This window comes from Lissotriton helveticus, chromosome 3_2 (genome assembly GCF_964261635.1).
Source record: "Lissotriton helveticus chromosome 3_2, aLisHel1.1, whole genome shotgun sequence".
NCBI lineage: Eukaryota > Metazoa > Chordata > Amphibia > Caudata > Salamandridae > Lissotriton > Lissotriton helveticus.
Genome location: NC_136062.1, coordinates 252,630,185 through 252,655,283, shown reverse-complemented (window position 1 = coordinate 252,655,283; position 25,099 = coordinate 252,630,185).

Sequence of the window (25,099 nt, the reverse complement as noted above, 5' to 3'; positions counted from 1 at the left end):
TCTTACCTTTTGTACACCCTCTCAAGGAAGAAAAGATGCCTGAAACGTCCAAGAGGGTAGCCAACATCAAGGAAACACTGATACGTTCACGTCAGTTCTTGGATGCCGCAAAGGCGGAGTACAATCCGTGGCGGATAAGAAGAGGAATCCGACATGTGCGGGACCGGTTGGGAGGGGCTGATGGAGGGAGGATGTACTGTCATGATAGCCCCCTCCTACGGATGTCAGCCGATGAGTACGGGATCCGGTTACACCCATCTGCGCCGCTGGGACCACAACTACCAGCATGCCTAGAGCGGAGTCAGCGCGGAGCAGACACGCCTACTTAAGCAGGCAGCAGCGAGGACTCAGCATCGGATATTCGAAATCCCTGCCGACATCGCACTACAGCCAACGGACCCGTTTGCAGGGACTCCCGTATCAGGAACAGACCGTAGAACTCTGAGGACAGATAGAGCGGACGCTCTCTGACCTCATTGCTGAACCGGCCTCACCCGTAGCTGAGACGCACACCACGGAGGTGTTTGCCGCGTCTCAGCTAGGAAGCGCAACAGAGCACGGTAAGTGCTGAGAAGCCTCCGTAGTACTAGGGGATTGAACGGCTCTTCTCTGCCCCCATCACAGACCCTTGCAGCCGCAGCAGCTGAGACGCACACCGCGGAGGTGCTTTTCGCGTCTCAGCGGTCTAGGTGTGTGGCCATCGAAGGGGCTGGGCACGACGAGTGGCTGCTCTCTGCCCAAACACTTTTACTTTGCATAGAGTCACAGATACAGAGACGCACACCACGGAGGTGTTTGCCGCGTCTCAGCTAGGAAGCGCGACAGAGCACGGTAAGTGCTGAGAAGCCTCCGTAGTACTAGGGGATTGAACGGCTCTTCTCTGCCCCCATCACAGACCCTTGCAGTTGCAGCAGCTGAGACGCACACCGCGGAGGTGCTTTCCGCGTCTCAGCGGTCTAGGTGTGTGGCCATCGAAGGGGCTGGGCACGACGAGTGGCTGCTCTCTTCCCAAACACTCTTACTTTGCATAGAGTCACAGATACAGAGACGCATCCCATGGAGGTGGTTGCCACGTCTCCGTTTGGATGTTTACTGTTCCAGGCTTTGTCACGGGAGTTAGCTCATAGAGTGGTGCAGGTTGAGCGGCTGTTCCCTGCCCAGGAACACGAACGGAAGGTAGAGTGCCCGGCTGGGCATTCCCTTGTTCTGTAAGCTGCCTATAAGCCCTGCGGAAGATAAGGAACTGAGCCCACAGTGTCACACCCATCACAGCTGTCGAGCGGCATTGTCGGCCGATTCTTAGCACGGTGTCCTTCGTTGGAGACGACCGGGACCGGTGTTCATGCGAAGGACGGTGAGACCATCCAGGTGCTGTGATAGGGTATCGTTGTTGTTTTCATATTTACATATACATTATGTGTTGCATACGATTTGCTTTGTTCTTTACCTTTGGCCATTAAATCGGTAAAGTTCCTTAATCCTTGTCTGTTGTCATACGTACTTTGGCGCTTTTCCCGATCCCAGGAACATCAGGTGGTTACAATAGAAGAACCAGAATATACCCAGCATCACAGTTCTTAGAAGCTTGGTTACATACAAGGAATGAGAGTGAGGTCGTTAATGAGATAATTGTTTACAAGTTTTCACCAAGTGCCATTGCTCCTTAACCTGATTATTACCTGATGAAACTGAGGTGGTCTATGATGTATATTAATTGCATACAACTTTAAATGCCAATACATACATATATATATATATATATGGCATGTCTGTGTGTCACATGGCACAGGTGTGCATGCACACATGTGCATGCACACCTGGATTCGATATTTTACCACCCAATTGCATTGGGTGGTAAAATACCGATTCTTAAAGCCCTGTGGCACTCTGACATGTGCCAGCTACATCTGCATTTACAGAATCTGTATTTTACAGAGTCTGTATTTACCGATTCGGTTATTTTACCGAATCGGTAAATACAGAATCGGTAAAATACCGATTCTGTAAATGCATGCCCTACATCTGAAAACCCTAATACCGGTCGGAAACGGCCGTTTCCGACCGGTATTAGGGCTCCTACATCTGGCCCCTACAGCGCTAACAGTCTTACTTATGACAAAAGTATGGCACACCTGAGGTCATCTTGATTGGAATAAAGTGTTAACACTTAAAACATTTAATTTGCAAAGGAACAAAATGAGGGGGTTCATTTTGCCATAGAAATTATGATTAGTGCTAAAGAAAGAAAAATTAGGGCACGTTTTGAGTGACTTCTCAAATCCTCTTATATTTCATTAAAAAAATTCTGATATGCAGTCTCCCAAGATGGCCACCAGAGACAAAAGAGCCTGTGCTTAAAACTCTGTTATCAAAGCAGGCATTTGAGATTTAAAAAACGTTTTAATATATAAAAACGTTATCCGCTAATAGAATTAGCATTTAAAAAACCTTGCGAATTCAATGAAAAAACCATAGGTTTCAGGCCTTATATAGTTAGGAATTAGCATTTAAAAAACCTTGCGAATTCACTGAAAAAAACATAGGTTTCAGGCCTTATATAGTTAGGAATTAGCATTTAAAAAACCTTTGAAATTCACTGAAAAAACCATAGGTTTCAGGCCTTATATAGTTAGGAATTAGCATTTAAAAAAAACTTTGAAATTCACTGAAAAAACCATAGGTTTCAGGCCTTATATAGTTAGGAATTAGCATTTAAAAAACCTTTGAAATTCACTGAAAAAACCATAGGTTTCAGGCCTTATATAGTTAGGAATTAGCATTTAAAAAACCTTGCAAATTCACTGAAAAAAACATAGTTTTCAGGCCTTATATAGTTAGGAATTAGCATTTAAAAAAACCTTTGAAATTCACTGAAAAAACCATAGGTTTCAGGAGTTATATAGTTAGGAATCAGCTTTTAAAAAACCTTTGAAATTCACTCAAAAAACTATAAGTTTTAGTGGTGTTATAGTTAGCTGGACATTTTACTCATACAAAACCATTGAAATTGCTCCTATATAGTTAGTTGTACTAACTATATTTCGCGCACCTGCAATCCACTGCTGATGATGTCACATATTAGATCATTCATGACATGGTCATGATATTTTTTTTAGTGAATTTCAAAGGTTTTTTAAAAGCTAATTCCTAACTATATAACTCCTGAAACCTATGGTTTTTTCAGTGAATATATATATATATATATATATATATATATATATATACACACATATATATATGTATATATATATATATATATATATATATATATATTCATTGAAAAAACCATAGCTTTCAGGGGTGTTATAGTTAGCTGGACATTTCACTCATACAAAACCATTGATATTCCTCCGTTATAGTTAGTTGTACTAACTGTAACTCTCGCGCCCGCAATCCACTGGTGATGATGTCACATATTACATCATTCATGACATGGTCAGTGACATCACTGATGACATCTCAAATGACATCACTGATGACATCACTGATGACATCACTGATGACATCATCCAGTGAATGTGGTTTGGTTTGTTATTTAAATAGGTATTATATATACACCGATCTGCAATGAAGAATCAATAGATATATAAATATCTGAATAGAGGATTTAGTAGCAGTGTGATTGTTTACTTGAGTAATTTACAGTGTCTCACTAAATATATTGCATAGTGACTAAACTGTGTGAATATCTGTATTACTTGGTCAGTTGTTGTGTAAACTGCTGCACCAGTTGGTTACTAGCTACGTGAAAGTCTATATTAGTTGTTGATTAGTTAACTGATTATTTGCATGGGAGAGAGAATGTGTGTGTGGTTCGGTGGGGGATCTGTGACTGCCCAAAGATGTGTGAATAGTTAATTCAGTACATTTATGAGGTTAAGACTATGTGTTATAATACTTGTTTGGGTGAGTGAATATCTTTATGAGTGTGGTGATGAGCAAACACATTTCTTAATAGTACAAGTCCAAAAAAGTAGAAAAAATAAAAGACAGTGTATGTGACAGTTGCTGTATAAAAATAAGTGTACATAAAACTCATTGATTGCATGAGTGACTGTATAGATAACTGTATACTTGTAATAGTGATTTCATAACACACTAAGTATGAGTTACTATCTATATGAATAAATGAAGTGCTATTTGTATAAGTGTGTAGCTGAGTAAATGTAAATAGGATACATTATTTACAAAAGTGAGTAGGATGACTGCATAACTGAATAGGATGTGTGCTGGTGTGTAATATCAATATAGGTGTATATGTATATTTGATAGTGTTCTATTGATCATTGACAACATGTATGAGTGAATCTATAGGTAATTAATTAGATGTGTGTGTAGATCTAGGAATCACTGAGTGGGTTGTTAGATACTTGTTTTGCTGTGTCAATGGATTCAAATATGGTACTCTGTATTTTACAGTGAGTGATGAAAGGTTATACTAGTGTATGATGAGTTGTATCTGATTGTCACATGGATGATGTCATCAGTGATATCATCAGTGATGTCATTTGAGATGTCATCAGTGATGTCATCAGTGATGTCACTGACCATGTCATGAATGATGTAATATGTGACATCATCACCAGGGGATTGCGGGCGTGAGAGTTACAGTTAGTTACTATAACGGAGGAATTTCAATGGTTTTGTATGAGAGATATGTCCAGCTAACTATAACACCCCTGAAACCTATGGTTTTTTCAATGAATTTCTAAGGTTTTTTAAATGATAATTCCTAACTATAACCTGGTTGAAACCTATGTTTTTTTCAGTGAATTTCTAAGGTTTTTTAAATGATAATTCCAAACCATAACCTGCCTGAAACCTAAGTTTTTTTCAGTGAATTTCAAATGTTTTTTAAATGCTAATTTCTAATTATAATGTACATTAAGCATATCTGGTTTTTTTCTTTTTAATTATCATCCCAATCTCAACCTAGTGAAAACTACAAATATCACCACTCTTCAATTGATTCCTTCCACCAACAAAATCGCCACAAACCACTAAAAAACAGGCGATATCTCCACTTACCAGTAATAAATTAACATCAACATTTAACTGCTGTAAGGAGGTCGACTATCTACTGCATGAATTACACCCAACTCACACCCAAATTTAAAGACGAATATGTGATAGAGGTACTAAACATGCACCTCCGACACCCAACAAAATCACAACACCCAGCGCTACCACCACCACAACCACCCCTCCGGACCCCTTCCCCCTACTACCTCAGAGGCAGCCAAAAGCAGGACATCGGACCTTCCCAAGATACCATATCCTCTCAACCACACAATAGCTGAATGTTCAGAGATGTGGCAATCAACTATGTATAAGGGAGTAAATTCCCACATCAACAATAATTTACAGAATCCCAAGTGTACCTGTGATATGCTATACACAACTTACTATAGAAACAAAAAACTTTTCTATGTGGATATATAGTATTGATACATGTAGTGTACAGCACAGTGGATGCAACCATATTATCTCAGACACTGGGGAATATCTCAGTCATGTAGCTGTGTTGAAGCAGAAGTGGAGTGAGCTGGACCAACGTACGAAACTCCAGCGTAAGCGTATAAATACATAGGCTACGCCTTGGGCGTGGTTCACTTGTGCGAAGACAAAAGACTCTGGCACATCAAAGGTTCTCACCCTGCCATGTGGCTACCACCATGGCCCCGTGCTTCTTCAATACAGGCCCATTGCGAACTCAGCGCCACAGCACTGCAGACATATGTGTGTATCGACTACTGCCTTCGATCTACACTGTGGACAGCAGAGTTCACAACTTGAATTCAGCTTTGGAACTACACTACGGACAGCATTGAATCAAGCCTTGCTTTATTTAAGGTAGAGACAATTGTACTCTATGTCTTCCGATTTTGTAAAAGGATGTGACAAAAAGCATTCGTCTATAACTGTGCTGACTACGGCCTTTGATCTACACTGCGAACAGCAGGGTTCACAACTTGAATTCAGCTTTGAATCTACACTAAAGACAGCATTGAATCAAGCCTTGCTTTATTTAAGGTAGAGACAATTGTACTCCATGTCTTCCGATTTTGTAAAAGAATGTGACAAAAAGCATTCGTCTATAACTGTCCTGACTACTGCCTTCGATCTACACTGTGGACAGCAGGGTTCACAACTTGAATTCAGCTTTGGATCTACACTACGGACAGCATAAAATTCAGCCTTGCTTTCTTTAAGGCAGAGACAATTGTACTCTATGTCCTCAGATTTTGTTAAAGGATGTGACAAAAAGCATTCCTTGATGTCTGTACTGACTACTGCCTTCGATCTACATTGTGAGGGCTCACGATTCAGGTGGAATGGCGATTGCACCTGACGCATTCCAGTAGGTAAGAGACATTGTACCAGTGTGACCCGCCTGAACCACGAATCATCGCAGGGTGCTCACACGCTGAGTTCTTCAGGTACCACTAACTCACTGCACCACAAGTCATCGCCCCGTGGTCTTATTAAGACAGAATTCACTAGGCAAAAAACATTGCTCCCAGTGCGGCTGGCCCATACCACGCATCATCGCTGGCTGCGTAGACGCTGAGAGCCACACCTACCACTAACTATATATAGCTCAAGTCATTGCCACATGGCTGTGAGCCCTTCCTGACGACTGCCTCCGGTCTATACTGCGAACAGTAGGGCTCACAATTCAAGATTAGTACCGATGCAAATTGAGTAAGAGACTATAATCGGTTAAGAAAACCAAATGCTCCCAATCTGCAACATCGCCACCAGACATACGTACCCATTTTGAGAAAGTTAGAATGCACTGCGTGAAGTGCAATAGTTTAATTTGTTATGGGGAGCAATCATTAGACCTAGTTTGCAGAACAATTGATAACCATCGATGGTAGGTTTTTTTCCCCCTCAAAGTACATGCAATCCAGTATGCAACATTCAATGCTTTGAGTGCAGCCCGTTCAGACCACGCATCATCGCAGGGTGAGCACACGCTAAAAACCAGATGTACCACTAACTCAGTACACCATAAATAATCACCACATGGCTTTATTAAGGCAAAATTCAGTAGTTAAAAAGCATTACCCCCAGTGTGGCCTGTCCGGACCACGCATCATTGCAGGTTACGTACAGGCTCAGTCCCAAAGGTACTACTAACTCAGTGCACCATAATTCATAGCCACGAGGCCGTATTCAGGCAGAATTCAACTGACTCTTCATTCATTATTTGCAGATTCAGTACCAACTAAGTAAAACGTCTATCAAACCCTATACAATATCCCTTTACTATGCTTCCTTCAAAAACTTCTTTTATATCAGTTCTAGGTTTAGTTGAAAAACAAAATTCACGCTGCAAGTGCAAAGGTACACTCAATGGCAGTCTACACTGCGGACAGAAACAGGTCACACTTGAACTATAATGTCCCTGAAACATACATATTTCGACAATGTATTCCATACATGTTTCATCTTTTATTTCAATCGTGATTACAGATAATGCAGTGCAGCCTAAGATCTACACTGCGGACAGCAGGGTTTATAACTTGAATTCAGCTTTGGATCTACACTACAGACAGTAGGGAGTTCAGCCTTGATTTATTTAAGGCAGAGACAAAAAATACTCCTGTGGCACTGCTATTATGCTCAAGCACCTTTAATCCCGGCATCCTGTGAACTATGCTCACAAAGAATGTAGAACACTGCGCCAAAATGTACCTCCACCACCGGCAAAACCAAGTACCTCTGGGGCATCACCTTTTTTTTATTTTATTTTTTTTATTTTGTCTGTGCTTTTATTCTGAGCTGGTACATTACAGAGAGGGCGTGGATTCAACAAATAAAATGTGCATAATCACTTTAGCAAGTGGAATGATTTTGTATTGTTTTCTTTGGTTTTAAATGAATATCCCAATGCTGGTTTTTAGTGCTGTAAGTAACCAATGAGGCTCTGCATGAATCTCCTGTTTGTCTTGGTGTAAGGCAATAAATAACTACGAGCAGTACTATTCACTTATATAAATAAAATAACTGTATTGCTTATTCTTTTTTTTAAAAACATTTTTATTTGCATTTTATCATACACCAGCATTTATATCACATCATATTCTGCCATCACTCCCATCCCATCCACCTCCCACCCATTCGTGTCATACATCCCAACCCTGTCAAGCAACCCAGCTTCTATCTGTATGTTTCTGCGCCACATCAAATCCTCATGTCCCCACATTCCCTTATTCGATGTCTCTGTTCCGACCTACCCCGCCGCCCCTTATGACCTATGTCAGAGCCCCCCATCTAATCCATGGTAGCGTCTCCATTTACCCCAAACCTTACCAAATTTCTTGGGACAACCCCTCGCCTTGTATGTAACTCTTTCCGCTGCCATATAGATATCTAACCCTCTTCTCCATTCGTCTAGCTTTGGCGGCGCCTCCGCTCCCCAGTATCTGGCCACGTTTCTCTTAGCTATAACTAGGGCCAAGACCAGGAAGATCAGCAGGGGACATCATTTGTCATCCCTAGGAGCACCAACTTAGGATCCATCTGTAAGGGGATCTCAAGGACCTCACTCAGCTCACTTATCACCTCCCCCCAGTAGGTCTGGATCGTAGGGCAGGACCAGATGATGTGATAGAAGTCTCCCCCCACACCTCCGCATCTCAGGCATCTCGTGTCGCCAATCCTCCCCATTTTATGTAGTCGCACCCTATCAAAATACGTCCTATGCAGAACATTGTATTGGATGAGCCTTAGCCTGGACTTAATAGCCACTTCTCTGGGATGCATCAGTACCGTGTCCCAGTCGACATCCTCCATTTCCCTCACTTCATTTTCCCATTACCTCCTGAGGGTACCCAATTCGTCTGTCATGTTATTCATCAATGTTCTGTATGTGTGCGATACTGCCCTTTCCGGGATTCGTTCCTGGAGCAGGCGGCCCTCGAGTGGCGCATATTCCGAAAGCGCATTGTCTGAATCTTTTCTGCTCGCCAAGCATGACGCAGTTGTACATATTTAAAATATTGTGTATGGTGCAACCCAAAGTCTTTCCTTAATGCCTGGAAGGGCTTCAATTCCCCCTTAGCTATCACGTCCCCTAAGGTTGAAATCCCTATGTCGTCCCATCTTTGGAAGCCTCTCAATTTGTTCAGCTCTGTCAGCCAGGTACATTGCCACAGCGGGGTCTGGCGGGAAGGTTTTTTCTCCCAGCCAGTGCATCTTGTAGCTCTGTTCCATATCTCGAGGGTAAGCGTAGTGGCTGGTAGGAGTCTCTCCCTCCCCTTACCCCGTATAAGTAGTGCGTATAAGGTCTGGCGGCCATGGTGTGCCTCTCGAGGGTGTATGTGGGGTGGTCTGCCGGGACATGAAGCCAATCGTTAATTGGGGCTAAATGCTCTGCCCAATAGTAAGCCTCCAGGTTCGGAAGTGATATCCCTCCGCTATATTGATGGCGTTGTAAGGTACACAATGCAATTCTCGGTTGTTTGCCCAGCCAGAGGAAGGTTTGCAGCTCCGCGTTTATTCTCTCAAACACTTTTCGCGGCAGAGAGTAATATTCATTTTGGAGTGCGTACAAGAATCTTGGTAGTGTTATCATTTTATACATGGCCGCTCGTCCTAAGATAGTGAGAGGGAGCTGCCGCCACCGATTTGCGTCTGCTATGAAGTTTTCTAGTATCCTTTCTACATTCCGTTTATACGACCTGCTTTTGTCCAGTGTCAGATAGATGCCGAGGTACTGAAACCCCTCGACTGTAGTCTGCAGTCTCTCAGGCAGGTCCGCCCACTGTCCGGTCCCCCTAGGGTCATAGAGGACCGACTTGTGCCAGTTTATCCGGTACCCCGCGTGTGTCCCATATTGTTCCAGCTCCGTGAACAGCGCCGGCATCGTGGATTCCGGGCGTGTGATGTATAAGAGGACATCATCTGCGTACAGTGATATCTTCTCCTCCGCGGAGTCTGCCGAACCCAGTCTAAATCCCCTAATGTCCGTATTCTGGCGAATTTCGCTCGCCATCACCTCTATCATGAGTGCGAAGAGGAGGGGGGACAGCGGGCATCCCTGTCTAGTCCCTCGTCTAACCGGAAAATTGCCAGATAGGATCCCATTTACCCTAACCTTAGCCCTAGGCTCTGTGTATAGCAGGTGTATCCATGCCTGGAATTTGGGGCCGAAGCCAAACCGTTCCAGCACTCCCTCGAGAAATGGCCAATGAACAGCATCAAAGGCCTTCTCGGCATCCAGGGACAGGAACCGGTGCGGCTCCTCTCTCTCTTCCACCTCTTGTAACCAGTTGTGGGTGCGTATCAGGTTTAGTCTAGTGGCCCTATCAGGGAGGAAGCCCGTCTGGTCCATGTGACCCAACTCGGATATCACCGCCCGCAGTCGTAGCGCCAGGATAGTTGCCAATAATTTCACCTCTATGTTCAAGAGGGAAATGGGGTGGTACGATGCACAGTAGGCCGCAGGTTTCCCCTCCTTATGTATCGGGACTATAATGGCCATACGGAGATCTGGTGGTAGTCTCCCTTCCTGCACCACTTCCTCGAATAACCCCAAAAGATTTTGCGCCACCAGGTCGGCTGTTCGTTTGAAGAACTCCGCCGGAAACCCATTCGGGCCCGGTGATTTCCCCGCTCTCAGCTTAGCCAGGGCTTCCTTGATTTCGTCCAGCGTAATGTCAGCTTCCAGAGCTCGTTGAGCTTCAGAGGTAAGGGCCGGCAGTTCGATAGCAGACATGTAGCGTAAGGCGTCCTCCCTCGTTCCCAGGTCTCCAGCTTCATAGAACACTTCGTAATGAGCAGCAAATGCCACTGCGATCTGAATGTCAGACCTCACCGGTGTCCCCTGAGAGTCTCTAACCTGTTCCACCCACCTGGCGTCTCTCTCCTTCCAAGCGAGCCATGCCAGTAGCTTGCCAGATATGTCTCCCACATCATATAGACGATGGAGTGACGCCAATGCCTGGGTCCTAGCTGCCCCGGTGACCACCTCCTGGTACTGGTGTTGTACGTCCGTCAGCTTCCTTAGTGTCTTCCCCACCCCTGTGGCCTGATACTATCTCTCTAGTTCCAGTATTTTGGTCTCTAATGACTCAATCTCCTTCTGTAGCTTCCGCTTTTCCTCGGCCAACCTGTTTTGTGCCCTGTCCCTAAGAACCGCCTTAAAGGCCTCCCAAAAGACCGCCTTGGATTCAACTGTGCCCTCGTTTTTGGCTATATAGACCTTCACGTCTGCCCTGATACCCTTCAGTACGCCTGGGTTTTGTAAGTCCCAGGCCGCCAACATCCAGGATCCCCTTCTCTCCCCCTTCCCCCTTCCACCCGCGCCAGGAGTGGGGAATGGTCCGATATCCCCCTCGCCTTGTATTCAGCCACAGCCCCTGCCGTCAAGTAATGTCTAGCCAGGAAGATGTAGTCCAATCTGGAGTAGACCTTATGGGCACCAGAATAGAAGGAATAAGCCTTTAAGTCAGGATGCAACCAGATATTGGAGCCAAATTAGTTATTAGGTACCTTTTCTTCTATGATGAAATATGGAGAATAAAACAAAAATAATAAGTTGGAATGTCAACGGGTTGAGGGAGGGCAGGAAATTTAATAGAATGTGCGAATTTTTTAATAAGTCTGGGGCCCATATTTTTCTTCTAGAAGAAACCCACCTTGAGCAGCAGGAATGTAAGGCAGCTTTTAAGAATCAAAAGTGGGTACAGGATCTCCTCTGCTCTAAACAGAGTGGTAACACGAGAGGAGTGGCTATAATTATCCAAACCAATAGTGGGATAAGAGTCGAGAAATACGAAACTGATTATACAGGCAGATGGTTGACCGCATCTTTAGTCATAAAAAATACACGGTTGACATGTGCAATCTATTATGGGCCAAATCAGGATTCCCCAGAGGCTCTGATAAGTTTAAAAACTAGCTTTCTTGGCTTGAATGCTCCTATTATTCTAGGTGGTGATTTTAACCTAGTATTTGACCCAAGTTTAGACCGCACTTCTAGGGTTGCTTCCCCCTCATTACATAAATCGAAGAGAGAGCTCAGAAGTATAATGAGGGATTTCAACCTATTGGATGTCTGGAGGGTTAAGAATCAAAAAAATAGAGACTATTCATTTTATAGCCACAGACACAGACATCATTCGCGCATTAATTTCTTTCTCATTGATCAAGGTTTACTTCCTAAGACCATCTCCACTTCTTATATTCCGGCCATTTTATCTGACCATTCCATGGTAGAATTAACGGTGAAATTTCCACAGGGTGTACAAGTCAGACGGTGGACCCTGGATAGATCCTTACTTCTACAGGACGGGTTAAAAAATGATCTGCTGAAGCAAATTGCGGAGTATTTTAAGTTTAATAGTGCCACTGCATCCGATCAAATAGTGTGGGAAGCTTTTAAGTCTTATTTAAGGGGGGCATTTACCACCATAATGATACAGAGAAATAAGACTAGGAGGAAGACAGAGGAAGATTCTTTATTCAAAATAAAACAAAAAGAGCAACAGCTACAGAAGGCCTCCTTAGAACAGCAGACTAACTTGATTACCCTACAGAAAGAGTTAGAAAGCTTAAAAGCTAAATATCAGGCTAACTTGGACAAAGTCATTAAAGAAAGATGGGATGCAAGCAGACTGCAGAACTTGTCCTATGGAGAAAAATGTGGTCGCATTTTGGCTTGGAAGGCTAGATCTGATAGAGCTAGGAATCAAATAAGCAGAATAAAGATACAGAGCTCTGGAGACATTTCAGATGATAATGATGAGATTTCTGAAGAAGTTAAAATATATATGCAGAACCTATACATGGGGAATAACGATAATACAACAACCGAAGGTGCAGCTCATTGGTTAGAGGGGCTATGCCTTCCATAGTTAACTGAGGCTGATAGTTTACTTTTGAGTTCTCTCATTAAAGAGGGGGTCCACGATCAGTTGAAAAGAATGGCCAGCGGAAAAGCAGCCGGCCCAGACGGGCTTCCCGTGGAAGTATACCAAATAGGATCTGATATCGTTGTTCCTATCCTTACGTCCTTATTTAATAAAATACATCAGGAAGGAGAGATTATCCCACTGACTTGGTTGGAGGCCACAGTTACGTTGGTTCTGAAGCCTAATAAGGACCCCCTGATCGTCGAGTCCTACAGGCCAATCTCGCTGCTAAATACGGACTATAAAATCTTTGCAGGTGTTTTGGCGGCGAGATTGGCCAAAGTAATTAAATCTGTGGTCCATGAGGATCAAAGGGGTTTTATGCCAGGCAGGCAGCTGAATGAGCTGACTTTCCAAGCCATTGCTGCAATCGACTTTGCTACAGAAAAAAAATCCCTTTAACTATTGTAGCAATCGACACCGCCAAGGCATTCGACCAAGTTAGTTGGTTGTACTTGTGGGAAGCTTTATCAAAGTTTGGTATTCCAACAAATTTTATAGCATCCATAAAAGCATTGTATCTTAACCCCAAGGCCAAGATTCTCGTGAACAGTTTACTTACAGACTGGGTCCAAATAACACGTGGCACCAGACAGGGATGCCCCCCTCCCCTTTATTGTTTAATTTATATATAGAGCCCTTAGTTATTCAGTTAAGATCGGATGTTTTAATTAAACCTTTCTGCATGAATGAATTAGACCTAAAACTCGCTTTCTACGCTGATGATCTTTTAATGTATACTTCTAACCCCGAGGTAGCAATCCGCCGACTATTTCATCAGGCGGAAGTCTTTGGAGAGGCCTCGGGATATAGAATTAATAAAGTGGAACCAGGAGGATCCACTCCCCGAAACGAAGCCCCAGATGAGATATTTAGGAATACATCTGGTCCAGAACATCTCTGAGACATCTAAATTTGGATAGAGTCTACAAGGACATCTGTGGGCTCTTGCATCGTTGGTCCGGACTGCCACTAAACATCTTCGGGAGAGTAAACCTAATAACGATGGTTATTTTGCCAAAGGTCACTTTCCTCTTTAACTCAATACCCTTGACATTCAGTCCAAAGATATAGCCAAAATACAGGGAAGGATTGGATCTTTCATCTGGAACTCAAAATCGCCCAGAATCTCTTTGAAAAAATTGAGAAGAAAACTGAAAACAGGTGGACTTGCAATGCCAGATATACTTCACTATTGCCATTCTTTTCATTTCAAAAACTTTAGACTAATGGCTGATAAAGCTGATACATCTTGTTTGGGCCGGTTATTTCAGGCGTTACTACATGGTATTCCTCTAGGCCACGAATCCTTCTTATTTAAATTTGGGGACTCTAGATTTTACAAGAAGGTTAGATTAAAGGTCTTGGATACGGCTCTGAGGAATTGGGTGTTTGTCAGAAAAAAGCTAGGCATCCCGTATTATACACCTCAGGCCCCCATATGAGATTCCCCGGGGACACCGGAATGCCTCAGAGACCGATTATCGCTTCCCCTTAAAGCAGCTGGTATTATGCAGTGGCATAATCTTCTCGATAACTCACAGCTATTGGGGTGGGACCCACTTTTTAGGCTGACATGTGGAACTCTCACCAGGTTAAAATATCAGTTATCTAGCTGGTGGACTACTATACCTTGGGATTTAACAACTAACCCTAAGTTTGAACTGGTAAAGAGAAAAGGGAGTTGGAAAAAAGATTTCATTTTGGTATGAGGCTCTAAACGAGAAAGATGAAGTTACAGAATTTGAACTTAATAAGCTGTGGGGAAAAGCGGAAGCTTTACAATGTGATAACTTACCAGCTTTGTGGGGAGATTCTTTTAAATGACTAAATACAGTGGTGAAATCGCCCCCCCTAAAACGGAACCATATGTTCACCCTGTATAGAGTGTATATATCCCCGAAAAAATTAGTAAAGATTATGTACCTTGAATATTGTTGCCCACGTTGCAGAGCTCCCGCCGCGGATGATTTGCATATGTTTGTAGAGTGTCCAAGACTGTTACCCTTTTGGTCTAAAATCGAAGAATTTATAACAGAAGTTTTGGGTACATATTTTGTGATTACCCCAAGGATGATTCTCTTTGGTCTAGGTGTAGAGTACCAGCTTAATGATATGAGGACCAAATTTATGTTTTATGTAATGATTTTAGCTAGGCGGGAAATTTGTAAGGCCTGGAAGTCAGAGAATGTTCCCACCTTTTCCGACTGTCTGAAATATATTATATATATATTAGTGAGTCTGATATAGCATGCGACAATTCTAGTCAGGATAAGATCTGGGTAGCCCTTGTGGCCTGGCAGAACAGATGAGAATATTCCGATGATTTCACCTGGGTACTGTTGGCGCTTGGTCTCCAACCTAACTAAGGGCTTCCAGTTTAAAGGGTATGGAGTGGACAAGCCGGTACATCGTAACATGGAGAGGAGGAGATTCCCTATCTAGAATACCCATTATTGGTATATGAGGAACAAAAAAAAAAAAAAAGGATGCAACCATCTCCAGACATCAGTCAGCCCCGCAGTAGTTATTGTCTTGGAGAGTAAGGTCTGGGTCCTGTCCCTTCGACAAGTTCCCGTCTTGTCCATTATCGGTTCCATCACATCATTAAAGTCACATCAAAGGACTTGTGTGGTGTCTGCCGTGTCTATCAGTATGTCTATCACCCCCCTGAGGGTGGCTGCTTGTAATTTCGGGGGAGCATAGGCAGAGATCACTGTGTAGTCCAGTCTTTTCCATTTCCCCCTCACTCCTACATAGGATCCCTGGGGGTCTATCCACATCTGTGCCACGCGGAACGGCGGGTTCTTCTTTATTAATATGGCAACACCCCGGGAACGTGTGGTAAATCCTGCATATGCGAGGACCCTGTATTTACCGCTGGCCAGGAAAGCACATTGAGTCCCCTTAAGGTGCGTTTCCTGAAGTAGGATTATGTCTGGGCCCAGCCGTTTTATATAAGCATTCACTAATCCCCTCTTAATTTTACTGCCCAGTCCGTTCACTTTCCAAGCTAGCACACTAAACCCCTCCTGCTCCTGTAGCTCACTCACATGGTCACCTGACATCTGGTCTCAATTCCTGAATGTTGTTGCTAGAATTTGGTGCAGACATGGTGTCTAGAACGCCAGGTAATGTGGCCTGTGTGGTGTGATCTCTCCCTCCCTCTCCTCTCCAACTCCCCTTCCCCCCCTTCTGGGGCATCACCTTTAACATCGCCACCAGACATACGTCCCCATTTTGAGAAAGTTAGAATGCACTTTGTGAAATGCAATCGTTTAATTTGTTATGGTAAGCAATTAGTAGACCTAGCTGGCAGAACAATTGATAACCATCAATGGTATTTTTATTTTCCCTCAAAGTTCATGCAGTCCAGTATTCAACAGTCAATGCTTTGAGTACAGACCGCTTGAACCACGCATCATCGCAGGGCGAGCACACACTGAGCACTAGACGTACCACTAACTCAGTGCATCATAAAAAATCGCCAAGTGGCTTTAATTAAGGCAAAATTCAGTAGCCAAAAGACATTCTTATCAGTGCACTCTGCCTGAACCACACATCATCGCAGGCTCCACACAAACCGACCCTACCTTAGTGCACCACAGCTCATGAACCCATTACGATAGAATCTTCTGTGTATTATTTCACATATAGTGCTCCTACCTTTGTACAGCAGAAGTCATAAACCGTTTATGATGGAATAGCTGTGTATGAGATCATGATTACTATTCTACTTGTTACCAACAGCAACGTAATAAAATGGAGTCGAGCACACATGCCCGTACCCACTTCAACTATCTATCCGTGTCTGGGTATTTATTATGTTTGTAAAATGCTGCTCCTGCGCCCTACCACATTATATTGTGCTGTAAACAGCGTATGCAACCATCTTACCTCTGCCAGTAACAAAAACTACGATTAAATAACTTTCTCTCGCTCATTCTACAAATACGAACGTATAAAGTGGATCATTACAATACTGCAAAGAAAGTGTATAGTCGGGGGGCAAACAGCCGCGGCTGCGTTGGGACATTATCATCCAGCCCTATGAGAGGGGAGGATTTGACGTGCCGGACTTCGAAACCTACTATGTTGCTGCACAGGCGCAGTACGCCTATCACTGGATTAACCCCACGCCTTTTATGCCACAAGTCGCTGCGGAAGACTGGATCGCACGACCTCTGCCACTTAGTGGCTTGATACACGGCTCGGTGCGGGACATAGACACGGCGCTCACTACGGTGACGTGCACCATAGACGCGTGGACTCGCATTGCGAGGACTCTCTCTGTCGCGCAGCTATACTCACCTGCTATGCCCCTTACGTATCACCCTTCTATGCCACTCCTACAGGAGGTGGGATTTCAACTGATGTGTAGGCGCCTAAAGATTGCGAAGTGGGGAGACATGTTCCTAGAGGGACAGTTCCGTACCAGGGAACAAATGTTGCAGGGTGCTGAGCCCACTCCTCTAGAAGTTTTTTATTACGTCAGACTTAGGCAAGGGCTTTGGACGATCCTGCCGGACTTCCCGAAGGAACCCGAAGTGGTGTTGCCATTACACGCAATGCTGGTGTCCGATGGCCGCCATCTCGTCTCCAGGTTGTACAACAATATAAGATTACAGCATCGGGGACCTGAGAGTTCCGCTCGTAGACAGTGGAGCGAAGACTTGGGTAGAGATATCTCTGACGCTCAATGGCAATATTGCAGTGCTGTCACAGCTAGGATCTCGTCTAGTAGCAGGCTGAAGATTATTCATTTTAAATTTTTACAGCGATTCTACTATACGCCTGTTAGGAAGCTACGGTTTCGCTTAGCGGATAACGACAGGTGTGATCGCTGCAAGGCGGAGGGGGCGGGATTTCTCCACTTAGCGTGGGATTGTCCTGGTGTATATGAATATTGGTTGGAAATACAGGATGCTTTGCAAACTATGATTGGTGGAATGATCGACAGTGATCCGTTGATTATGCTATTGGGATATACACGGGATGTACCAAAAACGGTTCGCAAGTTTGTAAAGATTGCGCTACTATTGGCCAAAAGACGTGTGGCGTGCAGATGGGGCAGAGGGAGGGCCCCGAAGTTCAAGGAGTGGATGACAGATTTAGTTTATTGTCAGGATCAGAACAATGTGTATGCAGATTTGCTACCAATGCACAGCAGACCAGGTGATATTTGGGGTCCGCTGCAAAACTATTTACTGAAAGATGCGACGGCATCTGGGGGCTCAGATGATGGCAGTCAAGAGTGAAAGCTACAGCGGATACCCTACTGACCCTACCGGGGAAACCCCTCTCAGACTCCTGTGTGGGATACTATATTCTGCTACTTCAGGGCGCGAGCTCCCCCATCCTACCTGGTGATTATTATATGTGTCACTTGCGACAGCATGCGAATTGGGATGGGTGGCTTAGAATGATATGGGTTCAGTCTCACCAAACTATGAGGCTATGAATGAGCACGGTCTTCCTGACACTTGTTGATGTATTGATGTGCTATTTGATGCCACTCAAAGATGTGACATACCGCTATGGTGTCTTGCTTTTGTGTAAGGGATGGGAATTGTGATGTAGAACAACTTGCGAGCCATTTTCTGCCTGTATCTGCCAGCCGCAAGATCTTGATTTGATGTATGTGTATGCTTAGGAATGCAATGTTGAAACGTGTAACCTACCTGACTGTCTTTTTTTTCTCTTGCTGTTTGTCAAGAAACTTTTATAAATAAAAAAAAATAAAAAAAATAAAAAGAAAGTGTATAGTCAATTTATAAGTGTGTGCTATTTCTTTTTTTTTTTAGCATATTTATATAGCGCGAAGTCGACCCAAAACTATATTAGCAGTTTACATGAGCACCATATTTACAGTACATTTTCAGGCACGCATAGATTACGTCATTTCTCTACAATAACAGGATTCGGACGCGCCTTGAACACTGATTTCCAGCACCAAGTTTGACAGTATACCTGAATGACCACATACGTATATATATTAACTGCCCTTCATGTGCCAAAAACTGCAACCTAAAGCTTTCACAGCCCTGTATTACTACAGCTACAACACTCCACTGAATGTACAACAAGCTTTATATTCGCAGAAATGCGTCATGTCCACCATCTTTTATGTGTGCAACTATCGATGAATATAAGGTCAGTGATACCCAGTATCTTCCATGTTGCCATGTTGTGGGACTTTACAAACATAATGACACATTTGCGTTTAAGACCCTGGTGATGGCAGCACTACAGCACGGACACCCGAATCAGTTGATTTCTCATATAGCTCACGACGGAACTGTGCCCAAAGCTCCAGAGTCATCGTTCACAGCTTCGCGCAGCACTGGCATACGTCAGGCCAGCCCACTCCGCTTACGCTACCAAGAAAACACAACAACGCTACATGGCCCAGATTTCCATTTTAGTGATTTCTTACTTCCAGGTCTAGTTGTCAGAACGGCACAGACACACTCCCTCATGGCTAGTATACACCTACACCACACCCATCCAGCACATGCTTCACTACACATGTGACCCTACCAATAAAAAAGACAGGGCGCACATGCTCTATGCCATTTTAGAGTTGCTCCCATCGCAAGCGCTGTGATGGCACTTCCTAGTGGTTCGAACGCCTCATGTAGGCCTGAACTACCAGGGTGCCCACTACCACTTGCATGGCCTTTTTTGTCACTGAGTTAGTGGTACCGCAAGGACTGAGCGGGTGAGGAACCTGCGATGAAGATAGGTGTACGAGTATGTTCTTTGCCATAGTGATATCAAGACTCAGCACCAAATCTGAGACTTCATGGTGGCAGAGCGGGACTGCATGATGTAGAACATACCCTGTCCATGAAAAGGTGAGCAGTGAGGCCTGGGTGCGCTTTGGAGGGAGTAGATGGGGTGTAGCAGACTGGATACAAAAAGGCGACGCAGCGATTAGGCGTACGCAGTCCCATAGGAAGAGGTGTGGCGCCGCGGCCAGGGCGACTGACTCCGGAATCTGGGGATCACGGTTCGATCCCCGGCACCGGCGGCAGATTAGCCCAGCACCATGTGACTCTGGGCAATAGCTTGCCTAATCTTCCCGACGGCCCCCAGCGCCTAGAGACCCTAACGGGTGATTGTGCGCTTTACAAATGTGGATATTATTATTATTATTATTATTATATACTGTATCTTATTGCATTTGCATTTTTTTTTCCAATAGCAGGAACGTTTTTAAAGTCGGTCAAATGTCTGTCGCTTGTGATGATTGAAACCACGTGTATCACTGCGCACCACTTGCTTTCACAACCGGATGGAAAACATTACTACTCTACTAATTCTTCATAAATCGAAGCCCATTAAACAAGTTGGAACTGTACAAATAGTTGTATTTTAAATGCGGGAGGGAAGGTGTGTGAAAGGGCGATGTTGTTCTACTCCACATTAAGATAGTGACAATTACCAATCATAACATCTTTCTTTTACTATCTTTTAGTTATAGAGCTACAGGGTGCACTATGTCCCGTCATGTGGTGGAAGACACACCGGTGACAGAAAGGTGAACTGCGAAAATTCTTTTCAGTCACTCTCTCACTTCCTCTCTCCTTTGATAAAGAAATGGCGCACAATCTTATCTTCCTTTTTATCTAACAGGTTGTGTTTCACAAATTGGCGTCCCCCCGCAACACCTCCAAAGCTCAACATTTGAGGATTCTGCTATGATGCGTGGCCATCGGACCAACGCCTAAGAAGGCTGCTTCGACACGTGGTGCACCCTCTTTGAATCACGCCAATGGCACAAGGTGAGCAAAGAAGCTTGTTTCCGAATCAACGAGAAGTCACCTGTGGGTGGAGAGAGTGGGTAGTGTGCAGCAGCTTGACTGTGTAGGAATGTACAATTACCTCCGGGCAGTGAGAATGGATGGGATGGAACAGTCTGGGTGCGCAAGAAAAGGCACTCACTTTCCGACCCCGGTGGAGTCCATGGGGTGCAACAGTCTGGGCACGCAGTAATGAGAACTCATCGCTGTGCAGTGGGAGTGCATGGGTATAGTACTCTGGGAGAAAAAGAGCGCACAGATACTACCTTGCAGTGGAACTTGATGTAATACAGTATCCTGAGTGTCCAAAGGCATAACTCAGAAATATACTTGTGCAGTTGTATGTACTCTGCTATTATTAACTCTATACTATCTTTCAGATCACTAAACTTGAGGGTGCACTACAAACCGGCACGTGCTTGGACACACAACGGAGGCAAAAAGGTGAGCTACTAATATTTTCTCCACTATTAACACTACCTCTCCTGCTCCATCTATTACTTTCTCTCTCTCACACTTTTAATCTCGTTTTTTCTCTCTTTCTCTCTCTCCCGCTCTCTCACATTGTTTCTCTTTCTTTTTTCAAGTTATGGATGCTGCTGTCCACTCTGCAGATAAATAAATCAAGGCTGAATTTAATACAGTCTGCAGTATATAAACAAAGCAGACTTCAAGTTGTGAACTCTGTTCGACACAGTGTTTACAAAAAGCAGAGCGGCCTAGATACACAATGCCTCCAATTAAATGCATTGCAAATAAACGATATTGTCCTTCATAATAAAGTGATCTCTCACCTAATTCTGTCTCATCTCTGAATCATTTTAAAGACCTGCTGGACCATACTGTAGATCTGACGCACTAGGCACTTCCCTATAGGCACCTCTTCAACGCGGGCCTATGAGAGGGGTGGGATGTATCAGGCACCCTGCAGACGTGTAAATAACTAAATATTGCCAAGTGTTATGTTAATTTGTGATCTTTGACCTCATTCAGTCACATCGATCTAATTTTAAACACTTATTTTCATTTTTGTTTTGCAGGTTACCTACCCTCCTACCATTGGAGTCCATCTCACATTTTGTTTATTATATTGTTATGTTAAAGTTAAGTTTCTAGTTATTTATTATATTGTTATGTTAAAGTTACGTTTCTAGTTATTTATTTTTGTTGTAATAAAAGTTAATAAAAATTAAAGTGTATTCGTCTTCTTTTTCTGACAACATTTCACTATTTTTTAATGTGATAATCATATTCTTAGAGAAGATTTAACAATTAAAGTAGTAATTATGTTTATAACTAGAAGTATAATACTGAGGCTAACTCTTTACCAGCTCCTTACCAGAGTCTGTAGATGCGATTAACGGTTCCTATGGAACATTTTAAAAACTCCAGCAAAGTTCCTGTTTGGATTAGCAACATTGTGTGGTGAACTTGTGACCTGTGTGCTCACTGAAGTGTTCCATGAACTGTTACTATGGTAACAGGCAGTAAGCAGTTTGGGGGTAGGATTGAAAGGTACTGGCTGTACAGAAACCGTTATATTTACCTAGGATCCACTACGTGACAGAAGGGAAAGCAAACTGAGACGACAGAACACTGTGGAGCAGATTTACAAGCTCCTTGCGCCACTTTTGCGTCACTTTTACCATGTTAAAAGTGACGCAATAGTGGCGAAAGGTACTTGTAAATCTGCCCCTATGTACATTACGAGCAAAAGAAGTACACAACTCTTTGAAATCTTTATCGATCACAATTAGACAGTGTTGCTTCACGATTCACAATGCACTTCACTAAATACTTCGTGCCTATTTAAATGGCAGACGGGATTGTCGACATTACAAAACTTAGAGGCATATTTACAAAGACAGCGTTAAAATTATCGCTGCTTTAACGGCAGCAAACTGCAACTAAAACAGCGATAATGGACTTCAAAATCCTTTGTTATCTTAACGGAAGATTTTTTCAACACTGCTGTTTGCTATGGAAGGGTGAGAGCCAAGGCTCTCTCCCTGCCATAGCAAACTTGGTTTGCATTTTGAAAGAGAGAACACGAAAACCTACTCTTTCTTTTAAAATGCAAAGCAGAATGCTTTTCCCCACGGGGAGCTGCATATTAGCAGGTCCCCGTATGGCGGCTTCCGCAGGACGCAAGGAGCTAACTGGGACCGTAGAGACATTAGGCCTCCACCCACAGTCCCCAACGTTGTGTCTAATGGGATGGGATCCCTAGGAAGAATAAAAATTAATAGTAGGTGATTTTTTTTTTACGGTAAAATTAGGAGTCTGTAATGGACAAATTTAAAAGGACAGAGTTAAAATGCTGGTGTTAACCTGGGCTTCTATTGGAATTCTCACAAATTCTCAAAAGCCTATTATTAACCCATTATGGCCACTTTAACTGCACTTTCCTAATGCTTAAGCGACGATAATTTTAACAGTGTCCTTGTAAATGTGCCCTAATATCGCGAGAAATACAACGATAATCAATGTTCGCAAGTGAAAAGCTTGTTAATATAGGACTGTGGACTTAACATATCAATCCACCTTGCATAATAAATGCTTAAGTGTACTTCAGTACAAAAGGGGGTGGTGATGGACGGAGCATCTCAACCAATCAAACACTCAGACCCAGTCAAAAGATCTGGGTTTGATCCATCACCGTTCTTTAGCCCACTCTGCCACCCCAGTTCAGACATGGCTATATGCAAATCAGTCTGACCCTGTGCCTCATGGGAACAGTCCAGCCCGAACTGCCAAGCCATGCCTTCCCTGGACCGGAAACAAGCTTCCGAGGACCGGTTTCTGGCATTACAGCCGTCTTCAGCCCGGCTTGCTTGAATCCAGTGGCAAAGTGAGCAAGGGACTCACGTCTGAGCATACCCTGCCACACTTATGGCGGCCAAAGCGGTACAAAAGGGGGTGGTGATGGACGGAGCATCTGAACCAATCAAACACTCACATCCAGTCAAAAGATCTGGGTTTGATCCATCACCGTTCTTTAGCCCACTCTGCCACCCTAGTTCAGACATGGCTATAAGCAAATCAGTCTGACCCTGTGCCTCATGGGAACAGTCCAGCCCGAACTGCCAAGCCAAGCCTTCCGAACTTCAGAACAGATGTTGGGATCAGACATAAACCGCAATTAGCGAGAATTTTGCTATTGGTCCTCAAATCCAGGGCCGCCTTGTAAATACAATGCTGTTGTCATACCTCCCTCTTCCTTTTTATAATGTCATAGGAACACCTACCTTGCCACTGAAAACGCCTACATTGCAACTTATTGGAGATACGAGGCGAGCCCTTAGCAAACCGGCGGCTAACATGCATTAATGCATCTTAGCATCACCTAGAAATAGGGCGATATAATTTTCACCGCATTTTTGGCTTTTTAAAAACAATTGTGTGCGAAATGGCACTTGTTAATATGCCCTCAAGTTTGCTATGACACAGATGGAACCTCGACTCCCGCCTTGCCATAGCATACAGCAGTGTCCCGGGGGTAGACACCCCGAGACACAGCAGGAGCCGCTCCTGGGGGTTGGTGTTCCCCAAAGCTTTCAACTGCTCCAGAATGCAGACCATGCGGCCCCCCTCCCAAAATATGAAAAGCAACGGAGGGTGGTAATCCCCGGGGCTTAGACGGACCTTTGAGCTCCCTCACCCATTTATTTTGAAGCACCGAGGAATGGCAGTCCCCAGACTACAGGGCTCCTCGGAACCCCCATCAAATGTAATATTTTAGACCCCGGGATTTGGCCCTCCCAAGTAGCTAATTTTTAAACAAGCACAGGAGCCCGCGCTTCGTTTTTATTCTTATGCACCCAGCGTACAGTTCTCTGTTTTTAAAAAAAAATTTACAAAAATTTGGGGCCCTAGTGGTCCTGGTGGAGCCCCCTAAGCAGGTCTAGAGGGTCAAAATATTACTTACCTGCCCCCTTTATACGTTTTGAACACGTGTCCCACTAATTTCTAGATCCTCGCTTCTACCGAGTCACAAAATGGCTGCCCATACTTCCTGGTTTCGAATGTTGACAACCACTTGACAATCAATTAGCGCGTGATCGGGACGGCGCGCATAGAGTGCGCGCAAGATGCGCGGATCCACCAAGGCCCTAGATATATATGTACTTTTAATTGTAATTTTCTCAGAAACTACTGAACGGATTTACACCATTTAAGCAAAAGGCCCGAGTCTGAACAGAGGACTACCTCTCTGCCAAATTTGGTATAATTCCGTTCAGCTATTCGGGCTGTAGCCGCAATGAACGGTTCCTATGGAAAATTGCATGGGGAAAACATGTTTAGGACCCCCCTTTTTTCTCAGCCCCCACTTCACGAATCACCCCAAGAGTTTCAGGATAGGATCGG